This window comes from Bubalus kerabau, chromosome 15 (genome assembly GCF_029407905.1).
Source record: "Bubalus kerabau isolate K-KA32 ecotype Philippines breed swamp buffalo chromosome 15, PCC_UOA_SB_1v2, whole genome shotgun sequence".
Lineage (NCBI taxonomy): Eukaryota > Metazoa > Chordata > Mammalia > Artiodactyla > Bovidae > Bubalus > Bubalus kerabau.
Genome location: NC_073638.1, coordinates 22,970,897 through 22,992,206, shown reverse-complemented (window position 1 = coordinate 22,992,206; position 21,310 = coordinate 22,970,897). Strand labels below are relative to the sequence as shown.

General features: G+C 44.3%; 1 long non-coding RNA gene across 2 annotated transcripts in view; it reads right to left on the bottom strand.

Moving 5' to 3' along the window:
- The window catches only part of LOC129628035 (uncharacterized), a 42,475-nt gene extending 27,665 nt beyond the window's left edge, over positions 1-14,810 (bottom strand). The window contains exons 1-2 of one of the 2 annotated variants that reach the window (XR_008702699.1): positions 14,742-14,810; positions 12,749-12,815 (exon numbers count right to left, since the gene is read on the bottom strand). This is a non-coding gene — a long non-coding RNA (uncharacterized LOC129628035). Of the gene's footprint in view, positions 1-12,748; positions 12,816-14,431; positions 14,624-14,741 lie in introns of those variants that run through there. The other variant, XR_008702698.1, reaches the window with a different exon arrangement.
- Between the last annotated feature and the right edge of the window lie 6,500 nt (positions 14,811-21,310).

Below are 21,310 nucleotides of genomic sequence, written 5' to 3'. Positions count from 1 at the left end.
TCATGCGAAGAGTTGACTCATTGGAAAAGACCCTGATGCTGGGAGGGATTAGGGGCAGGAGGAGAAGGGGACGACAGAAGGTGAGATGGTTGGATGGCATCACCGACTCAATGAACATGAGTTTGGGCGAACTCCGGGAGTTGGTGATGGACAGGGAGGCCTGGTGTGCTGCAATTCATGGGGTTGCAAAGAGTCGGACACAACTGAGTGACTGAATTGAACTGAACTGAACTGAAATGACATGAGTATATATGATTATCAAATTCTTGTAACTGCATATTTAAGACTTGGACATTGCACTGTGTGTAAATTGTATTTCAATTTTCAAAAATAACAATGACAGTTACAGAACTTGTTGAACTTAATTTTTTTAACTGCTTGAGTCCATAAAGATATTAAAAACAAAAGCTGAAGGAAGGAAAGTTCTTTTTAACAGAAGAATGACACCTAGCAAAAGGTAGAAAGAATTAAATGATTAGAAAATCTCCATTTTTCAGCCACAGATGCAATATTTACTTCAGGGAAGGATAATCAATGTAAGTATTACATGAATGGTCTTGGAGATCAGGATAGTGAAGGAGTCCCAAGCGTCATTCAACAAATCTGGGGAAAGTTGCCTTTGCAATGAAGAAATCTGGCAGACACCACCTTAACCAGAAGCTCAAGCCTCACATTGGTAAACATGGGGCAAGCTGACCTGATGAGGCTTGGGATGTGGTCTGCCTGAGATGCAGCCCTGCCTATATTACGCCCGCCAAAAGCCACCAACTTGAATTGAATCATGAGGAAGCATTCAGACAGATCCAAATCATCAGGCATTCTTTAAAGCCATTGCTCTGAATTCTTCAAAAGGTCAGTGTCATAAAAGACCAAAAGAGAAAGGGCTACTACTGTTCTAAATTAAATAAGTTTTAAAAGACGTGATAAAGAAAATACAAGGCTGAACCATTGATTGAATACTGGGGGAAAAAAAGCTATAAAAATTATTGTTAGGACAATCATGGAAATTTGAAAATAGGTTACATATTAGATGAAACTATGGTATCTTTTTTAAATGTCCTGAGTGTAATCATTACAACGTGGCTATGTATAATAGGAGTGTCCTTCTTCTGAAAAGAGAAAGATAAAGAAAGCAAATATGGCAAAAAGTGAAGTGAAGTGAAGTCACTCAGTCATGTCCAACTCTTTGCAACCCCGTGGACTGTAGCCTGCCAGGCTCCTCTGTCCATGGGATTCTCCAGGCAAGAATACTGGAGTAGGTTACCATTTCCTTCTCCAGGGGATCTTCCCGACCCAGGGATTGAACCTGGGTCTCCCACGTTGGAGGCAGGCGCTTTAACCTCTGAGCCACCAGGGAAGCCAAATATGGCCAAAGATACTAACAACTGGCAGATCTATGTGATGAGAATATGGGTGTGGTTTGTATTGGTTTTTTCAATGATTGGTTTAGTATTTTTCCAAATAAAGTATTTGGGAAAATATTATTTTTAAAGGAAAAAATCTGTAATTTTTTGCTAAGTTTTGCAAAATATCTTTTGTATCTGTCTGTCACTTGTTTTTTTTTTTTTTCCCTGCACTGGGTCCTTTTTGCAGAGTGTGGGCTTCTCACTGCAGTATATGGCTTCTCTTGCTGCGGAGCATGGACTCTAGAGCACATGGGCTCAGTAGTTACGGCACACTGGCTTCTTCTGTTGGGGCACCTGGGCTTAGCTGCCCCACAGAGTGTGGAGCATACTTAGTTCCCCAACCAGGGGACCAGGGATCAAACCAGCACCCCCTGCGTTGGAAGGCAGATTCTTAACCAGTGGACCGCCAGGGAAGTTCCTCTGTCACTTTCCTGTATCACTACCCCAACCCTAGCTCCCAGTCTCGTTATATTACAGCCAGGATCACTGGAAATGTTACCTCACAAGACCTCTTCCTCCTCCAAAACAATTTTTCTAAACAGAGCTTTTGTGAAGAAACACCTCTGCCCAATTTTTTTTCCCAATAGGTCCAAGTTGTCCTGGGGCTAAATACAAAACTCTTTAGTCCAGCAGTTTCATTAGTTCTGAACCTGTGCTTCAAACTGCTGGTCTGACATCTCCACGTGAAAACTGCAGTATTCTCGGATGGAACTCATCCCTTATAGAGTTCGACACCTCCCCCTCCCAACCTGAATCTCTGCTCTGCCTTCTATTATTTACTGGCATCTCCATTCCCCCCGTCACCCAGGCTGGCCCTCTCAAAATCAGCCTAGGTTCCTTCCAGTTCTTTGTACCCTTCATACCCTTACGGTCTGTTGACTTCATGCTCTTGCCAATCTCTCTTACATTAGATCTTTATCATCTCTAAGCTCTAACCTATTACCTGCCTACCACGTGGTCTCCCTGATGCTCCATAATAAATGTTAAATAATTATCTATTGATGGAGGGCAATGAGGAAGGGAAGACCCTGACTCCAATTATTACCCTTTCCATCCCTTCTTCTTCTCCCCAAACAGGCTGATGATAAATGTCTCTCAGAAACAAGGAACAGCCAAGCAGTTGTTGCCCACAGTCTCAGAGGAGAACAGTGCCACAGAATTCACTCTCTTGTCACCTGGGGCCTTACACGCTCAGTGTGACCAACGGGACAAGGAGATTAAAAAGCAAACAAAACAATTCAGTCCTCAGGCCTGTGGCCTAATTCCCATTTCAAAAACCCAGCTGAAACATTCTAGTTCTTTGACGTGCACAGGCTCTGCCTGTCTCTAAATCATTGCTTGCTGCCATGTGCCTGGTATTCATGGCGCTTGTGAAGCACAAGCAGGACGGAATTGTGCCCCATTGGCCCCCCACTCCTGGCCAGGGTGGGCAAAGACAGAAGCTCTGAACATAGTTGGCAAACTGCGGCCTGCAGTTCAAATGTAGTCCATGCCGTATTATTTATAGCCTTCTAGCTAAGAATAGCTTTATGTTTGTACAGAGGTATTAAGAAAAGAATATGGGAAAAGGACCATACATGGCCTGCAAAGCCTAAAACATTTACTATCAGAGTCTTGGCAAGAGAAGTTTACTCTAAAGTAATAGAGGGGCTTCCCTGGTGGTACAGTGGCTAAGAGTGCAGGCTCCCAATGCAGGGACCTGGGTTTGATCCCTGGCTGGGGGACTAGATCCCACATGCTACAACTAAGAGTCTGCATGCCCCAACTAAAGATTCCACGTGCCTCAACCAAAGGTCCCTCAGGCTGCAACTCAGACTTGGGGCAGCCAAGTAGATAAATAAATAAAGTCATAAATAAATAAATAAAGTCATGAGTTTGAATCCCATCTCTGAGCTTCAATAGCCATGAAACCGCAGATAACTGTTTACTCTCCGTCAGTCCAGTTTTCTCACCTATGTAGCTGAAACACCCACATTCAGGATGTCATAAGAATTAAGTAAGCCAACACTGGTACTCTACTTCATATAATTCTTGGTACATAAGTACTCCATAAATGTTACTGGTAATTCTAATCGAGAAAAAAGTATCAGTTAAAACAACCACATCTGCCTTTTAAAGAAGAAAACATAATTCATATTAAGGAGGATATAAATCTCTAAAGAGCTCCCTTCCCTGGCTGAGATTAATGGGGGAGGATGAAGGGAAAGATGGAAATTTCAAAGCTTCTGCCAATTATTCCAGGCTGCCAAAGAGGAGACTTGGAACATATAAACCTGCTGTTTAGTAGAGCACATCAAGAATCTTTGCATATATAAATGGGGGCTCAGAGCTGAGCAGGGGATGGGGAGGTACTGATCTACATAGTAGAGAGGAGAATTGAGTTTGAAAGGGGGAAATCAGATCATGATGGCAGGTTGAGCACAGGATAAGATCTCTCCCTTTGCTGAACTCATAGAAATAGTAAACAATGTAAAAATAGTAGAAAAAAATAAGTACGTACAAATTCAGGTTCAAAGGCAAGAAATAGAACTCTCAGTAACATGGAAAACAGAAAGATAGCCTCAAAAAGAGGAAGCAGAATTCTTTAGCTTAATCCAGGTACCATGGCAGGAATATTAGGGTGGCATTTCTAGTTTTTAAAAACTAGAAATCTAAAAAGATTCCTGCCAATTGGTTATTGGTATATCATAGCTATTGATATTAATGCACATCAATAAGCAGATCTCAAAAACAAGTCCAAACTTCTACTCTTTGACCCAAATCATACTTGTATGAATGGTTGAAATTAAGCCATGAAGGAGGTGGTCTTTCAGGACTTCTACTAAGTGGGCAAGACAGTACAGAGAAAGAAAGACTGGGAGCCGGGAAGTTGGCACAGTTGGCTTTGAAAAGGTCATTCTACTTTTCAAAGATGCTGACCGCCTGGAGGTAGAGGCTAAATAGAAAGTCCACCTAACTGCCCCTCTTTCATACTCAAGATCAGGCAAAAGCATCAGCTGAATGAAATTCTCTGGTCACTGAAGATGGAAAAGAAGGCTCCATGAGGTGCCATAATATGAAATTCCATATGTCTAATGGCAGAGTGTATGGATGGTCACGTATGGGTCATGTATGGATGTGAAAGTTGGACCATAGAGGAAGCTGAGCACCGAAGAATTGATGCTTTCTAACTGTGGTGCTGGAGAGGACTCTTGAGAGTCACTTAGACAGCAAGGAGATCAAACCATCAATCCTAAAGGAAATAAACCCTGAATATTCATTGGAAGGACTGGTGATGAAGCTGAAGCTCCAATACTTTGGCCACCTGATGCAAAGAACTGACTCGTTGGAAAGACCCTGATGCTGGGAAAGATAGAAGGCAGGAAGATAAAGGGACAGCAGAGGACGAATGGTTGGATGGCATCACCAACTCAATGGACATTAGTTTGAGCAAGCTCTGGGAGATGGTGAAGGACAGGGAAGCCTGGTGTGCTGAAGTCCAAGGGGTTGCAAAGAGTCGGACCTGACTGAGCCACTGAACAACAACAATGGCAGAATGGGCTGCCTTAACAGCAAATAAATAAATTAACCAAAAAGCAACATCAAACCCAGAGTAAATCAACATAAATTTTTTTGCCCCAAGCAAAAAATGAAGTGTTCCATATAGTCAACAGGCCAACAGCACCTAGCCTGCTAGTCGCCAGTACCAAAAGAAAATGCATTTGCATAATAAGGAGGTAGTAATGACCTCTGCCAAAGGTCAGGAAAGGTGGCGGTGAGGAGATACCCCTCGTCCAAGGTAAGGAGCATTGGCTGCGCTTTGCTGGAGCAGCCATGAAGAGATACCCCACGCCCGAGGTAAGAGAAACCCAAGTAAGATGGTAGGTGTTGCAAGAGGGCATCAGAGGGCAAACACACTGAAACCATACTCACAGAAAACTAGTCAATCTAATCACACTAGGACCACAGCCTTGTCTAACTCAATGAAACTAAGCCATGCCCGTGGGGCAACCCAAGATGGGCGGGTCATGGTGGAGAGATCTGACAGAATGTGGTCCGCTGGAGAAGGGAATGGCAAACCACTTCTGTATTTTTGCCTTGAGAACCCCATGAACAGTATGAAAAGGCAAAATGATAGGATACTGAAAGAGGAACTCCCCAGGTCAGTAGGGTCAGTGACCAATATGCTACTAGAGATCAGTGGAGAAATAACTCCAGAAAGAATGAAAGGATGGAGCTAAAGCAAAAAGAATACCCAGCTGTGGATATGACTGGTGATAGAAGCAAGGTCTGATGCTGTAAAGAGCAATATTGCATAGGAACCTGGAATGTCAGGTCCATGAATCCAGGCAAATTGGAAGTGGTCAAACAAGAGATGGCAAGAGTGAATGTTGACATTCTAGGAATCAGCGAACTCAAATGGACTGGAATGGATGAATTTAACTCAGATGACCATTATATCTACTACTGCAGGCAGGAATCCCTCAGAAGAAATGGAGTAGCCATCATGGTCAACAAAAGAGTCTGAAATGCAGTACTTGGATGCAATCTCAAAAACGACAGAATGATCTCTGTTTGTTTCCAAGGCAAACCATTCAATATCACAGTAATCCAAGTCTATGCCCCAACCAGTAATGCTGAAGAAGCTGAAGTTGAACGGTTCTATGAAGACCTACAAGACCTTTTAGAACTAACACCCAAAAAGGATGTCCTTTTCATTATAGGGGACTGGAATGCAAAAGTAGGAAGTCAAGAAACACCTGAAGTAACAGGCAAATTTGGCCTTGGAATACAGAATGAAGCAGGGCAAAGACTAATAGAGTTTTGCCAAGAAAATGCACTGGTCATAACAAACACCCTCTTCCAACAACACAAGAGAAGACTCTATACATGGACATCACCAGATGGTCAACACCGAAATCAGATTGATTATATTCTTTGCAGCCAAAGATGGAGAAGCTCTATACAGTCAGCAAAAACAAGACCAGGAGTTGACTGTGGCTCAGACCATGAACTCCTTATTGCCAAATTCAGACTGAAATTGAAGAAAGTAGGGAAAACCACTAGACCATTCAGGTACGACCTAAATCAAATCCCTTATGATTATACAGTGGAAGTGAGAAATAGATTTAAGGGACTAGATCTGATAGAGTGCCTGAGGAGCTATGGAATGAGGTTCGTGACATTGTACAGGAGACAGGGATCAAGACCATTCCCATAGAAAAGAAATGCAAAAAAGCAAAATGGCTGTCTGGGGAAGCCTTACAAATAGCTGTGAAAAGAAGAGAAGCGAAAAGCAAAGGAGAAAAGGAAAGATATAAACATCTGAATGCAGAGTTCCAAAGAATAGCAAGAAGAGATAAGAAAGCCTTCTTCAGCGATCAATGCAAAGAAATAGAGGAAAACAACAGAATGGGAAAGACTAGAGATCTCTTCAAGAAAATCAGAGATACCAAAGGAACATTTCATGCAAAGATGGGCTCGATAAAGGACAGAAATGGTATGGACCTAACAGAAGCAGAAGATATTAAGAAGAGATGGCAAGAATACACTGAAGAACTGTACAAAAAAGATCTTCACAACCCAAATAACCACGATGGTGTGATCACTGACCTAGAGCCAGACATCCTGGAATGTGAAGTCAAGTGGGCCTTAGAAAGCATCACTATGAACAAAGCTAGTGGAGGTGATAGAATTCCAGTTGAGCTATTCCAAATCCTGAAAGATGATTCTGTGAAAGTGCTGCACTCAATATGCCAGCAAATTTGGAAAACTCAGCAGTGGCCACGGGACTGGAAAAGGTCAGTTTTCATTCCAATCCCAAAGAAAGGCAATGCCAAAGAATGCTCAAATTACCGCACAATTGCACTCATCTCACATGCTAGTAAAGTAATGCTCAAAATTCTCCAAGCCAGACTTCAGCAATATATGAACCATGAACTTCCTGATGTTCAAGCTGGTTTTAGAAAAGGCAGAGGAACCAGAGATCAAATTGCCAACATCCGCTGGATCATTGAAAAAGCAAGAGAGTTCCAGAAAAACATCTATTTCTGCTTTATTGACTATGCCAAAGCCTTTGACTGTGTGGATCACAATAAACTGTGGAAAATTCTGAAAGAGATAGGAATACCAGACCACCTGATCTGCCTCTTGAGAAATTTGTATGCAGGTCAGGAAGCAACAGTTAGAACTGGACATGGAACAACAGACTGGTTCCAAATAGGAAAAGGAGTACGTCAAGGCTGTATATTGTCACCCTGTTTATTTAACTTCTATGCAGAGTACATCATGAGAAACGCTGGACAGGAAGAAACACAAGCTGGAATCAAGATTGCCGGGAGAAATGCCAATAACCTCAGATATGCAGATGACACCACCCTTATGGCAGAAAGTGAAGAGGAACTAAAAAGCCTCTTGATGAAGGTGAAAGTGGAGAGTGAAAAAGTTGGCTTAAAGCTCAACATTCAGAAAATGAAGATCATGGCATCCGGTCCCATCACTTCATGGGAAATAGATGGGGAAACAGTGGAAACAGTGTCAGACTTTATTTTTCTGGGCTCCAGAATCACTGCAGATGGTAACTGCAGCCATGAAATTAAAAGACGCTTACTCCTTGGAAGGAAAGTTATGACCAACCTAGATAGCATATTCAAAAGCAGAGACATTACTTTGCCAACAAAGGTTCGTCTAGTCAAGGCTATGGTTTTTCCTGTGGTCATGTATGGATGTGAGGGTTGGACTGTGAAGAAGGCTGAGTGCCGAAGAATTGATGCTTTTGAACTGTGGTGTTGGAGAAGACACTTGAGAGTCCCTTGGACTGCAAGGAGATCCAACCAGTCCATTCTAAAGGAGATCAGCCCTGAGATTTCTTTGGAAGGAATGATGCTAAAGCTGAAACTCCAGTACTTTGGCCACTTCATGCAAAGAGCTGACTCATTGGAAAAGACTCTGATGCTGGGAGGGATTGGGGGCAAGAGGAGAAGGTGACGACAGAGGATGAGATTGCTGGATGGCATCACTGACTCGATGGACATGAGTCTGAGTGAACTCTGGGAGTTGGTGATGGACAGGGAGGCCTGGCGTGCTTGGATTCATGGGGTCACAAAGAGTTGGACATGACTGAGCGACTGATCTGATCTGATCTGATCTGAATGACCTCTGCCTACGTGTACTAGAGAGACAAGCATCAGAATGGAGGATTAGACAGTGTGAGTCACAGCACCTGTGTTAAAGATAGTGGCAGGAAGGGGATTTTCCCGATTGTTTCCATCGTAACAGATTTGGATACAGACTCTATCCAATAGGCTAATATGTTTCCACGGTTGCCTCTGCCAAAGCAGTTTGGTCTTAATGGGAAATATCTCCCTACTGAGAGGGCCAGTGAATGAAGCCATTATCCTAGTCTTGGAGTCATTTAGCAGGAGATGGAGGAAGCAGACAAGTAGGCAACCATGGTAATGACTATATGTAAAGCTCCACCCCACCCCACTAGATGAGGCACCAGAGTCCTTATACACTTGTGTAGAAATCTCTCAGGGATGGATAATCCATGGTTTCTTTCATTTTCCAATCAGTTATGAGTATCACATAGAATTACCCGGAACCAAGGCAGAAAGGCTTCCTCATCAATGCAAAAGTAATATCTAACCATAAAGCAAGGGATAGTTAACAAACCCCTGAGGGTACCTCATTCATGGCCAAGGCATACCTCACCACCATCACATGGAAGTGAAAGACATCCATGGAAGGATACCATGACCCAGATATATACCACTTCCACTCAAATATAGTCATCCATGGCATGGCCAAGATTGTTTGAGTCCAGAGAGGGTATAACTTCAGTAAAATACTAAAAAGAGGGGTGCGTGTGGATTTGATGTTTTTCTAAAGTAAATGGGCCTAATGGCCATCATAAAAGGCTCAGTTTTAATGAGAGCTCTATAAGCAGATAAAAGTTGACTTTCCATAGCAAAGTACCTAAAGACTAATAGCAGGAGTTTGCTTGCATAGAAGTTCAGGAGGAACTTTTTCTATAGGGAAGAACCTACCAGAAACTTGAGAAGGCATATGTATCTAATTTATCTGCAAAGGAAGGTGCTTCAGAATAATGTGAAGTCAGGGTAATAAGATACTAAAACAGGACTCACTGTACCAGCCTCTGTTGCTGCTGCTAAGTCGCTTTAGCTGTGTCTGACTCTGTGCGACCCCATAGACGGCAGCCCACCAGGCTCCTCTGTCCCTGGGATTCTCCAGGCAAGAACACTGGAGTGGGTTGCCATTTCCTTCTCCAATGCATACATGCATGCTAAGTACCAGCCTCTGCTGCTGCTGCTGCTGCTGCTGCTAAGTCACATCAGTCGTATCTGACTCTGTGCGACCCCGTAGACGGAAGCCCACCAGGCTCCTCTGTCCCTGGGATTCTCCAGGCAAGAATACTGGAGTGGGTTTCCAGGTACCAGCCTCTACACCAACTCAAAACCTCTTGTTGTGTCCACTTAAAGATAGCAGGGATGCATGAAACCTGGTGGATGGTTTTGTGTAAGAGTCTGAGATCAGGAATAAAGACGTACAGTCAAACAATAGTATGAGTAGGTGCTGAATCATCTATTTGGAAAAGGGCTCCTACAATGACAGTGTAGCCTATGGTCCTGACAATTCAGGGTCCGGAGAGTGTAGTTGGGACCCTGGACTTTGACTGTAAAGCTATTCCCTGAGAAGCCATCTCTCTGTCACATGGAAGATGAGCTCATGATGATCAGCAAATGATCCCTGAATGAGGACACATCAATGTGTTATCTCAGGACAATTCCTGGGACAGGGTGGGAGGAGGAAAATGGTCTTGTCACACCATTTGGTGACAGAGGGATGAACAGTGAACCTGTACTGCTGAGACCCCCCAAATAGTGGTTGGAGGGGAAAGGAATAGACAGTTTTGGCTAGATCAGTGGCCACATATACCTGGAGTTGACCGCTGTGATTTGCCCATTCATAGTGATGTTATCAGGGAACAAAAACAGGCAGACAAAGCATTATCAATTAACTATCTCCAGAAAACCATGAAGTTCCAAAAGCGACTGCACTTTTTAACTAAACATGCTAGGAACTGAAGGGTGATAATGGTAAGACTTCAAATGAACTTGGTCTGAAGAGGCTCATTCCATTAAATTTTGTGGGGGAAGTAAGATTCAAAAGTAGCAAATAATTGAAAATTTTATGCATATCCCAATCTAGTGATACTGAGGACTTCTCAATCCAAGGGAAGAGCCCTGGTAGCCAAGACATGAAGAAATGCTATGCACTAACATGAGATAGCCTGGAACAACCATAGGATACTTTTAAGATAATATATAAGATAGTTATATTTTCTTAACCAGTTAGAAGAAATCCTGAAAGACCTTAGCAAAGCCAAGCACAACTTGACTACAAGCTTTCTGTGTGTCTAGCCATAGAACATCTGTACCAGTATGGGCTAAACAGTTGTGTTTGCTTTTTTTTTTTTTTGACAAAGGCTACCATCAGCAGCTCTGGAACAAATCAGGCATGAATCAATAATGATCTTTCCTCATGTCCCACAAAAAGATATGTCACTCATTAGAAGCAAATTTAATACCATAAATGGGAGCAAAACAAACACACAGGATAACATCATAAGCAAAAGTGGTGAGAAAACATCATCATGGGTGGTCAGGATTTATGGGGTTGGTGCTTTCCTGGATGCAAGAAGAACTATAATGTCTCAAGTCTTGAGTTTAAAAGATCTCTTCTAGATCCTGTTCAGTTATATTTCCCAAGCCTGGGGATGAAGGCAGTTTCAACAAGCTGCAGCCCCTGAAAAGAGATCATGGTAGAGCCAAGCACACCTCCTTCTCTTGTTCTGTGTTGACCCAGAGCTCCTTTTCAGTCCCCGCAAGGTGGCGCTGTGAACCTTATTCTTAGTGCTCGTATTGAGTAGTAAGCCTCAATGATGATGCAAACGATTGGATGTATGAAATTCATAAATATTTCACTGAGGAAGCCAACCCCCAACATGGCCCCAACGATCCTGGCTCCATGGCCCTTGCTAAATCCCCTCCCATGCTGGGCTGGGCTATCCTGTATAACCAATAGAATGTTGCAGAAATGGTGGAAGGTGCATGACTTCCAAAACTAGGTCACAAAAGACATTTTCTTTTTGGGTTATACTTGTTCTGGGTGAAGACAGCTGCAACATCATGATGTTACTCCAGCGTCTCAGTGGAGAAGTTCATGGGGTAATAGACTGGGGGCTCCTGCTATCAGCCAGCACCAACTTGCCAGCAATGTTGACTGCATCTTGACATGGATGGATCCTCCATCTCAGTTAAATTTTTAGATGCTTGCAACCCCAGCTGACATTCTGATTGCAACCTCATGAGACACCTGGAACCAGAACCATCCAGAAAAGCTGCTTCCAAAATCCTGACCCACACAAACTGTGAGGGATTAAAAAAAAAAAAAGAAAGATGTTTTAGGATAATTTGCTGCACAGCAATAGATAACTAAAACTAGCCTAGATGGAAATCAAGTTGCTTACGAGATACAGGCAAAACACATATGATGTGTGAAGTATAGATGATGAGTAAGTAAGTAGCTTGTGAGATATATGCAGAATTCATAAGATATGGTGAATATAGATAATAAGTTAGCAACCTGTAACACATGCTACAGATATACAGAATAAATGGAATGTATGATGAACCAAGTGAGAGTGTTTCTTATAGCTAGAAAGTGGTAGAAAGACTACATTATGATATACCCTCTCTGGGCTGGCAGCTTGGCCATGCCTAAATCAGCAAGGCATTGGTTGACATCCATATGGTCACATTTTGGCCCCATGTGCTCAGAGCAAGAAATGCAAATAACATTCTTGGCTGTTCAGAAGGTTAATTGGCAAGCTATAGCTGTGGCCAAGCATACCTATTCTTGCCCTTGTGATCCTCCTATCAGAGAGCAAATGCATGCTTTGGCCCAAGGGACCTTCTGTGCACTCGGCCTTCTTGCTCATATCTTAATTCCCATCCTCATAACCACACTATCGGCAGGGAAGGCAGATACAGCACAGCTGAGAGAGGGGGCATACATGCATTGGAGACATATAAGATTTAGGGAGTACGGTCCTCTCACCTGTTTGACTTGATCCTAAGTGGGTTAGTCCACTCCAGCCCTCTTCCCTTGGTTCTCAATTTGTGTTTTAAATACATTTAAGGAAACAGTGTGTTTTGAGCACCTTCCTTTTGTCCATGAGCCTTTCTGTTATGAATCCTCTGAAATAACATGCCCAATAGAGTACTTAGAAGCTATCATTGCAACAAGGTAATCTCCCACATGAGTGGGATCTTACTTACCTTACAGTTCTGAGCCTCAGTTTTCTCATTTTTGAAAAATGGAGCTAAAGCTATATACTGGGAAGTACTGTAAGAATAAATAAGACAATTGTGAGAAGGCACAGCACAGCCAGGCACAAGGTAGCTAGGTACCAAAAGCAGTTTCTTCTGCCTCTGTGTGACCCTGTACAGTGGCCACATTCAGTTTAGTCATCGTTGAAATAAATGGGTATCATAATAGCCACCCCATAGAGGTGATGCAAGGATTAAATAACATTTTTGAGAGCAACCAGCACAGGGCTTGGCACACAAGTAGATGGTCAATACGTTTTAAATCTGTTTTTTGTTACAAACTAAAAAGAACAATAACAAAAGCTGCCTCAAATATCTGGGAAATCTCTCCACCTCCTCCACCAACTCAGGTTACCTCCCTGACTACTCCCCCTGCTCCCCATTGCTTTGAAGGGTTAGAGCTTTTGTTCCTTTATGGAGACTTACAATTCATCCTGGAGGAAGAAGCCAAATGACTTAAATTCTACCCTAAGACACAAACGACTAACAATAGATCCTTGCACAGAAAGAAAAATTTTATAAGGAGAGGGAGGTGGTAAGAAGACAGGGTTCAGAGGAAGGGTACTCAGAGGTGAGAGACAGAGGAAATCTTCAAGAGGAGAGCCTGGAAGAAGGCCACAACAAAGCCAAACAGAGCTACCAAGGGACCCCTCTCTCAGAGGCAGACACTATTGAGGCAGGGACCCACAAAAGTCCTTCCCACACACAGTCCCTCCTGCCCCCACCCCCCACCAGCCGCTCCCTCAGACAGCCCCTTCCACAGACAGCTCTTCCAACACACAGCCCCTCCCACACAGCCCTCCTATACACTTCCCCTCCCACACACCCCTCCCATCCCCAGCCCCTCCCACACACAGCCCCTCCCACACAGCCCCTCCTACACAGCCCCTCCCACACAGCCCTCCTATACACATCCCCTCCCACACACTCCTCCTATCCCCAGCCCCTCCCACACACAGCCCCTCCCACACAGTCCCTCCTATACACTTCCCCTCCCACACACCCCTCCCATCCCCAGCCCCTCCCACACACAGCCCCTCCCACACAGCCCCTCCTACACAGCCCCTCCCACACAGTCCCTCCTATACACATCCCCTCCCACACACTCCTCCTATCCCCAGCCCCTCCCACACACAGCCCCTCCCACACAGCCCCTCCTATACACATCCCCTCCCACACACTCCTCCTATCCCCAGCCCCTCCCACACACAGCCCCTTCCACACACAGCCCCTCACACACACAGCCCCTTCCACACACAGCTACTCCCACACAGTCCCTCCCACACACAGCCCCTCCCACACAGCCCCCTATGCCCAGCCCCTCCCACACACAGCTCCACACACAGCCTTTCCTGCACAGCCCCTCCCACATATAGCCCCTCCCTCAGACAGCCCCTCCCTCAGAACAGCACCCTTCAGACATCCCCTCCCACATACAGCCCCTCTCACACACCCCTCCCACACACAGCTCCTCCCACACAGCCCCTCCTATACCCAGCCCCACCCACACACCCTACCCACACACAGCCCCTCCCAGAAGATGAAATGCAGATCTCGGGTTGCAGGAGTAAACAGGAAAGAAAGAAACTAGCATCCTTTGGAAAGGAGCTGCAATAAGTTGAAATGGCCCACCTCTTTAGAGAAGACCACCTCCTCCTCTCCTTAGGGCTTCTCCTTGGTCTCCAGATTAGGAAAGAGGATTGTGGGATTTGTGCCTCAGATGAGAAGCGGCCATTGATTGGGTTTCAAGCTAGACCATCAGAGTCCCAGACAGATCTGGAGCCATGCGGGAGGCAGCAGAGTGCAGAGAAAAGCACGTTAGGCTTGGAGTCCGAAGTTCTGATCACAGATGTCAGTCTCCCTCTGTTAAGGCTGTGCCCTGGCCTGAGTTACATATTGTTTCTATCAGAGTCACTAGAGTGAAATAGGGCTCGTCACATACCTGCAGGACAAGTTTGTCTGGAAGCTACCTGAGCCAAGCTTCTGGTTCCCTGCTGGTCAGGCCCCCGGTGAGGGCACACTGTTCCTGGAGAAGGGGGAAGCCAGGTTGCCAGCGGGAAGTGTTCATATGTAAACATTTCTGGTAAATTGCCTAAAGAGATTTCAGAAGAAAGAAACCAGAATTTTCCAAAGCTATAGTCATTTCATATTTGAGAGATGAGCTCTGCATCATACTAAATGAATATTCCCTTTTATAGCTAATTTTGGTTTCCTTGGTGGCTCAGACAGTCAAGAATCCTGCCAATGCCGGAGACGGTGGGTTTGACACCTGGGTCAGGAAGATTCTTGGAGAAGGGACTAGCTACCCACTTCAGTATTCTTGCCTGGAGGATTTCATGGGCAGAGGAGCCTGGCAGGCTACAGCCCATAGGGTTGCAAAGAGTTGGACTGGACTGAGCAACTGTCGCCCATAGCTCATTTTATGCTTATTTGTTATTTCTTAAAGCCCCCTCCCTATAAGCTGTACCAATTTCATATCTCATAAAACACGGACCCACCCCTAAATGCCTCAAAATGTTGTGGTGTGGATAAAATAAAATGACCACTAAAAGAGTGATGGACCCAGAAACCTGGAAATAAATGCTTCTTATCAATAAATCAAATTCTGAGGTCCCTGCTCAACTCTCCTCTACCCAAGTAAGGTGGAGTAGGAGGAGAAAGGCAGTCAAGAGACCTCCCCCCTGGATTGGGAAACAGACTGAAGAGTTGGCAGGGAGCCTGCTGCCCTCCAGCCAGGACCCCTCCAGTCAGCCAGGGCCTGATGATGTAGTAGCTTGATTCAGTGGATAAACATCTAGTGCAGCTTGCTGGAGGCCCCCAGCCTCGTATTACTGTTGACACAGAGCAGATTCCCTTTTTCTAAACCACTGTTTATATCTTAGCCAAGTGTCCTACATAAATCTCCCATCCAACCACCAGACTCTCTGGCTGCTACAGAAGTGGCCAACTAGAAAATTGCCTAATAAGGAGTTTGCTGCAGGAACTAGGGGTATCTCCATATGAAAGGCTGCCTTGTGGGCACTGACAGAAAACCCCGATAGGAGACTTTGCACGATGGAGGTCAAGAACAGAGTTGGAGGCAGCTTCAGCTTAAAGGAAGGCTCTCAACTAGGAGTCTAGGTGTGTGAAAGATAGGTTCCGTTCAGCTCAGGGTCAGAGAACATACTGAAATCCCAGTTCAACAGCTGTGGGAATAAGTAAGTTCATTTGTAACATTTTTTTGTTTTTTGGTTTCCACATATAAGTGATATGTGATATTTGTCTTTTCCAGTAGTCATGCACGGATGTGAGAGTTAAGCCATAAAGAAGGCTAAAGAATTGATGCTTTCAAATTGTGCTGCTGGAGAAGACTCTTGAGAGTCCCTTGGACTGCAAGGAGATCAAACCAGTCAATCTTAAAGGAAATCAACCCTGAATATTCATTGGAAGGACTGATGCTGAAGCTAAAGCTTTGGCCACCTGCTGCAAACAACCAACTCATTGGAAAAGACCTTGATGCTGGGAAACACTGAAGGCAGGAGGAGAAAGAGGTAACAGAGGATGAAATGGTTGGATGGCATCAGCGACTCAATGGACATGAGTCTGAGTACACTCTGGGAGATAGTGAAGGACAGGGAAGCCTGGTGCTGCAGTTCATGGGGTCACAGAGTCAGACACGACTTAGTAACTAACAACAACAATGATGAACTTATTTATAAAACAGAAACAGACTCACAGACTTGGAGAATGAATTTAACGATTACCAGGGAGGTAAGATAGGGGGAGGGAGAGATAGATTGGGAGTTTGGGATTGATGTGTACACACTGCTATATTTAAAATAGATAACCAAAAAGGACCTACAGTATAGCACAGGGAATTCTGCTCAATATTCTGTAATAACCTAAATGGGAAAAGAATTTGAAACAGAATACATACGTATATATGTATATTTGAGTCACTTTGCATTACACCTGAAACTAATACAACATTGTTAATCAACTATGAACGTGAAAGTGTTAGTGGCTAAGTCATGTCCGACTCTTTGTGACCCCATGGACTATAGCCCGCCAGGCTCCTCTGCCCATGGAATTCTCCAGGCAAGAATACTGGTGTGGGTAGCCATTCCCTTCTCCAGGGCATCGTTTCGACCCATAGATAGAACCTGGGTCTCCCTCACTGCTGGCAGATTCTTTACCATCTATGCCAGTACTCCAATGTAAAATAAAAAACAAATTTTAATAATCCTTTTTAAAAATCCTAGGAAGTATGTAGGCTTGGTTCCGGTTCAAACTCATTCTTCAATAGGGGGTTTTCAGAAGAAAAATAGAACACAACTTTGTAATCACTTTGTGGCTTCATAAATTAATATTAGGGCTTGGTTCAGAGCTCAGCACAGTTGTGTGGTAAGCTGTGGTTTGGGGCTCATGGTCTGGCTGAGGTCCCTGATTGGAATACCTGGAGAGCTGTGGCTTAGAAGGAGCAAAGGCACAATCTTCCTCTTGCAGTAGGAGCTCACAGCTGCCTCCAGTTCATCTTGACTCAGCAAGGGGCAGCTCAGAAACGACTCCCCGAGCTAATATATACAGGCCTCTATTTCTTTTCTGCCAGAGTCCTGCATAAATAGCCTCGTCCAGAGTAGCTGTTATCTTAAATAATAATTAAAAAGAGTAAGAGTCATCCTCAAGGAATGGAGGAGGGGAGAGGGCATCTTTATATTTAGATATTCTGGACTTGATTATAAATCCTAGAGCTTGGCTGCTCCGTGGGTATCTGGCTTCTCTAGGCAGGCCCTCTCTATTTGATCAACCGATTACTGCCATCTAGTGGATTTGGAGGCCTTTGATGATCTGCTGCTGCTGCTCCTGCTAAGTTGCTTCAGTTGTGTCCGACTCGGTGCGACCCCAGAGACAGCAGCCCACCAGGCTCCCCCGTCCCTGGGATTCTCCAGGCAAGAACACTGGAGTGGGTTGCCATTTTCTTCTCCAATGCATGAAAGTGAAAAGTGAAAGTGAAAGTGAAGTCGCTAGCTCCTTAGAAAACAATGCTAGGAATTGATTTTGAGAGAAGCAATGCTTAATTAGGACAGCAAATCTTAGGGTGGCCTGTAGGTAGGATTATGGCTCAATCACCCTGGAATATCCCTGTGTGTAACTTTTCCTCTTTGACATAGATTAAAAGAGAAAAAAGAAAGGTTTAACTATTCATTGCCTGTGGGTCATCAATGTTCTGGAGTTTATTTGGCTACTGAATCAAAACTGCCATTGGGATCCTTACAAAGACTTAGTTAAGGCTGAGGCTGTGGATAGATTTATTGCTCTGTTCTGAGCTCCCCATGCAGGCTGCAGTGGCCAGATTGGAAGAGGGATGTAGCTATGGTGATGGGAGGAAGGCTTCAGCTAAGAAACAGAAACCCAGATCCCTAGAGCCGTCCTCAGAGAGGGTGTGTCAGTCTGTCTGGGCAGCCCTCAGTTCTCAGCCCCCAGGTGGTGGGTATGCCCCTTACTTGAAAAAGGAAGACAAAAGGGGCCAGCCCTGGATTCCATAACTTCCTTCTACGGAAGCTTGTGATTACCTAGAGTGGTTGTTCTGAGGACAGAGCAAATCAAAGAACTGCTGATCTGGAGTTTTCAGGGAGCTTAGGAAAGGAATCAGGTTAACTACATAAGGAATCAGCGAATGAGCACAGCGAATGAACAGTCTTTAAGATGGACAAGAGTCTTGGTAGGGGCCAAAACATTCGAATCAACACCGCAATCCACAAAGAGCATTTGGTTGAGATCTGTAAAGATTTCTCTCTGTTATTGCAGCTTCATTTCCTCCTAGGTTACAGCCAAGCCCTTTCTTCTCTGTCTACTGAGGCTATGAGGTTTCTGTCCAAAGCTGGGAATGGACCCAAATCACAACGTCCTCCCAAACCCAGGCTTCACTTTTTTCATCTGGAAAATGAAAGTGTGGGTTTGATTACCCCTCAAATATCTTCCAACTGAATCTGAATTCTTCAAATCTAAATTTTCTTTTCTAAGTTTTAATTAGTTGGGTTTCAGTTGAAGTCAGGGCCTGGAGTGGACTGAACTCAAGACCTTTTACTAACACCTGAAAGGTCTCCCAAGGAGTGTTCATCCAGAACAAAAGCCTTTGGGGACTAGAATATGAATTTGAACAACCATTGCAGCAAGTGTGTTAAAACCATCTTTGTAGACCTGGCCTACTGATAAGACGGCCTACTGTTAATTCATCTTGTAATCTTGATAAGTCATTTATTCACTTAAACTTTGCTTTCCAAATCTAAAAATAATAACCTTCTTTCCTGTTTCCTTCTCAGGATTGGTGCAATCCTGAGATTAGTTCAGCTCAGTTCAGTTGCTCAGTCGTGTCTGACTCTTTGCGACTCCAAGGACTGCAGCATGCCAGGCCTCCCTATCCATCACCAACTCCCAGAATTTACTCAAACTCATGTCCATTGAGTCAGTGATGCCATCCAACCATCTCATCCTCTGTCATCCCTTTGTCCTCCTGCCTTCTATATTTCCCAGCATCAGGGTCTTTTCAAATGAGTCAGCTCTTCACATCAGGTGGCCAAAGTATTGGAGTTTCAGCTTCAGTATCAGTCCTTCCAATGAACATTCAGGACTGATCTCCTTCAGAATGGACTGGCTGGATCTCCTTGCAGTCCAAGGGACTCTCGAGAGTCTTCTCCAACACCACAGTTCAAAAGCATCAATTCTTTGGTGCTCAGCTTTCTTGGTAGTCCAACTCTCAAATCCATACATGACTACTGGAAAAACCATAGCCTTGACTAGATGGACGTTTGTTGGCAAAGTAATGTCTCTGCTTTTTAATTTGCTGTCTAGGTTGGTCATAACTTTTCTTCCAAGGAGTAAGTGTCTTTTTATTTCATGGCTGCAGTCACCATCTTCAGTGATTTTGGATGCAGTGATTTGGATTTTGCAATCCTGAGATGCAAGAAGCTAAAAATCTCAGTATGGATTTTAAATGCCATTTTTCTGTTTAGGTTGAATTAAATCTATTTAATATTATAAATCTCGTCCAGATGATATCCAGCAAACAAACAGCCAAACAGTACGTGTCTGAAAGATCACAGACTTTGTCTTTGAGGAAAAAAGCAAGGCCAAGTCTGAGAGAAATCAGTCTTTCTAACCAACAGGGAAATGCTGGCCCTCCTTTGAGCCTCTTCCTTCCAATCCTTGGAGCTTTTTTGCCTAAAAATGGAGCTGGAAGGTGGAGATAGAAGATGGCCTGGAAGCCACCGGCATCTTGCTTTTAGCAGGTGGTGATGGGAGAGCTGGAACTTATGTCTTCACCCAGAAGATCTGATGATGCTTCCTCTCCTCCACAGTAAACCTCTCCAGGAAAGAGCAGAGAACCAAAAAACTGCAATATGTGATTCATAATTGTCAATAACATTTGCGTCATTTTGATGCTCTAACTCTATTACATTAATTGCTTTCCTCTCTACACTTTATTTAAAGGTGAACATTAATTGATTCCCAAGTGTAATCACAATTATGGTGAGTTATCCTGCTTAATGGAAGATGTGGTTAATAGGTAGGAAGGTGCCAATGCAACTGTTTCTTCTTCCCAGGGGAGAGATGATATATGCTATTATGGGTCTGCTGTAGGCTGAATTTTCCCCAAGAATTCAGAGCTAATGCACAGCTATCCATCACAAAATCCCATTGTTCTATCCAGTTGACCAGACACAACTCCCTTCAACCTAACCTTTTTATCCTTGTCCACTGACTGGCCACCATTCCTTGGAGGAACTCTCCTCTTCCACACCCCTTGTGTTCCAGAGATAAGAGAGATGCTAGCATTTCAGCTCTGAATTCTGAATCACAAATTCTAGTACAGTTAGGATGGGCAAGGTGATGGGCATGTCCACCCAGGGCCAGACCCAGAAAAGACAGTGAAGTAGGCAGAGGAGGAAAACTCTTGTTCATTCATGTACTCCAATGCCTAGCCATGCGCCTGGCACATGATAGCTCTTTACCACATCTTATTTCAAAAGAAGAATTGGCGAATGAAGTTTCTCTTCCCTTCCTATGCCCTTTGCCATCCAACTCCTTGGCTGTGAGTTGCTCTGTGATAATTTTTGACTCCCCTCTGCCACCCCACTCATATCCTCTTGAAGAGAGGGCACCTCTCTAAACCCAGTTCCTCTGTGATAATTTTTGACTCCCCTCTGCCACCCCACCCATATCCTCTTGAAGAGGGGGGTGCCTCTCTAAACTCCTCACCACCATTTGCCCTATTGGTGCCCTGATAGAGACAGGGTCGCACATCAGATGTACTGACTGGTTTGGTAGCTAATGTTGAGATCATGAACTCGCCCCGGTAATCCTGTAACAGGAACGAACCTTAGCACTCCTCTTTGTGACTACTTTACATTGATCAGACTTCCTTCCCAGCCTCATCTCTGGGCAGCAACCCTCCTGCTGAGCGCTCTGACACCAGTCATGGATACCCTATAATTTAGTCTCTTAATGGTCCAGTGGCATCTTCTGTGTAGA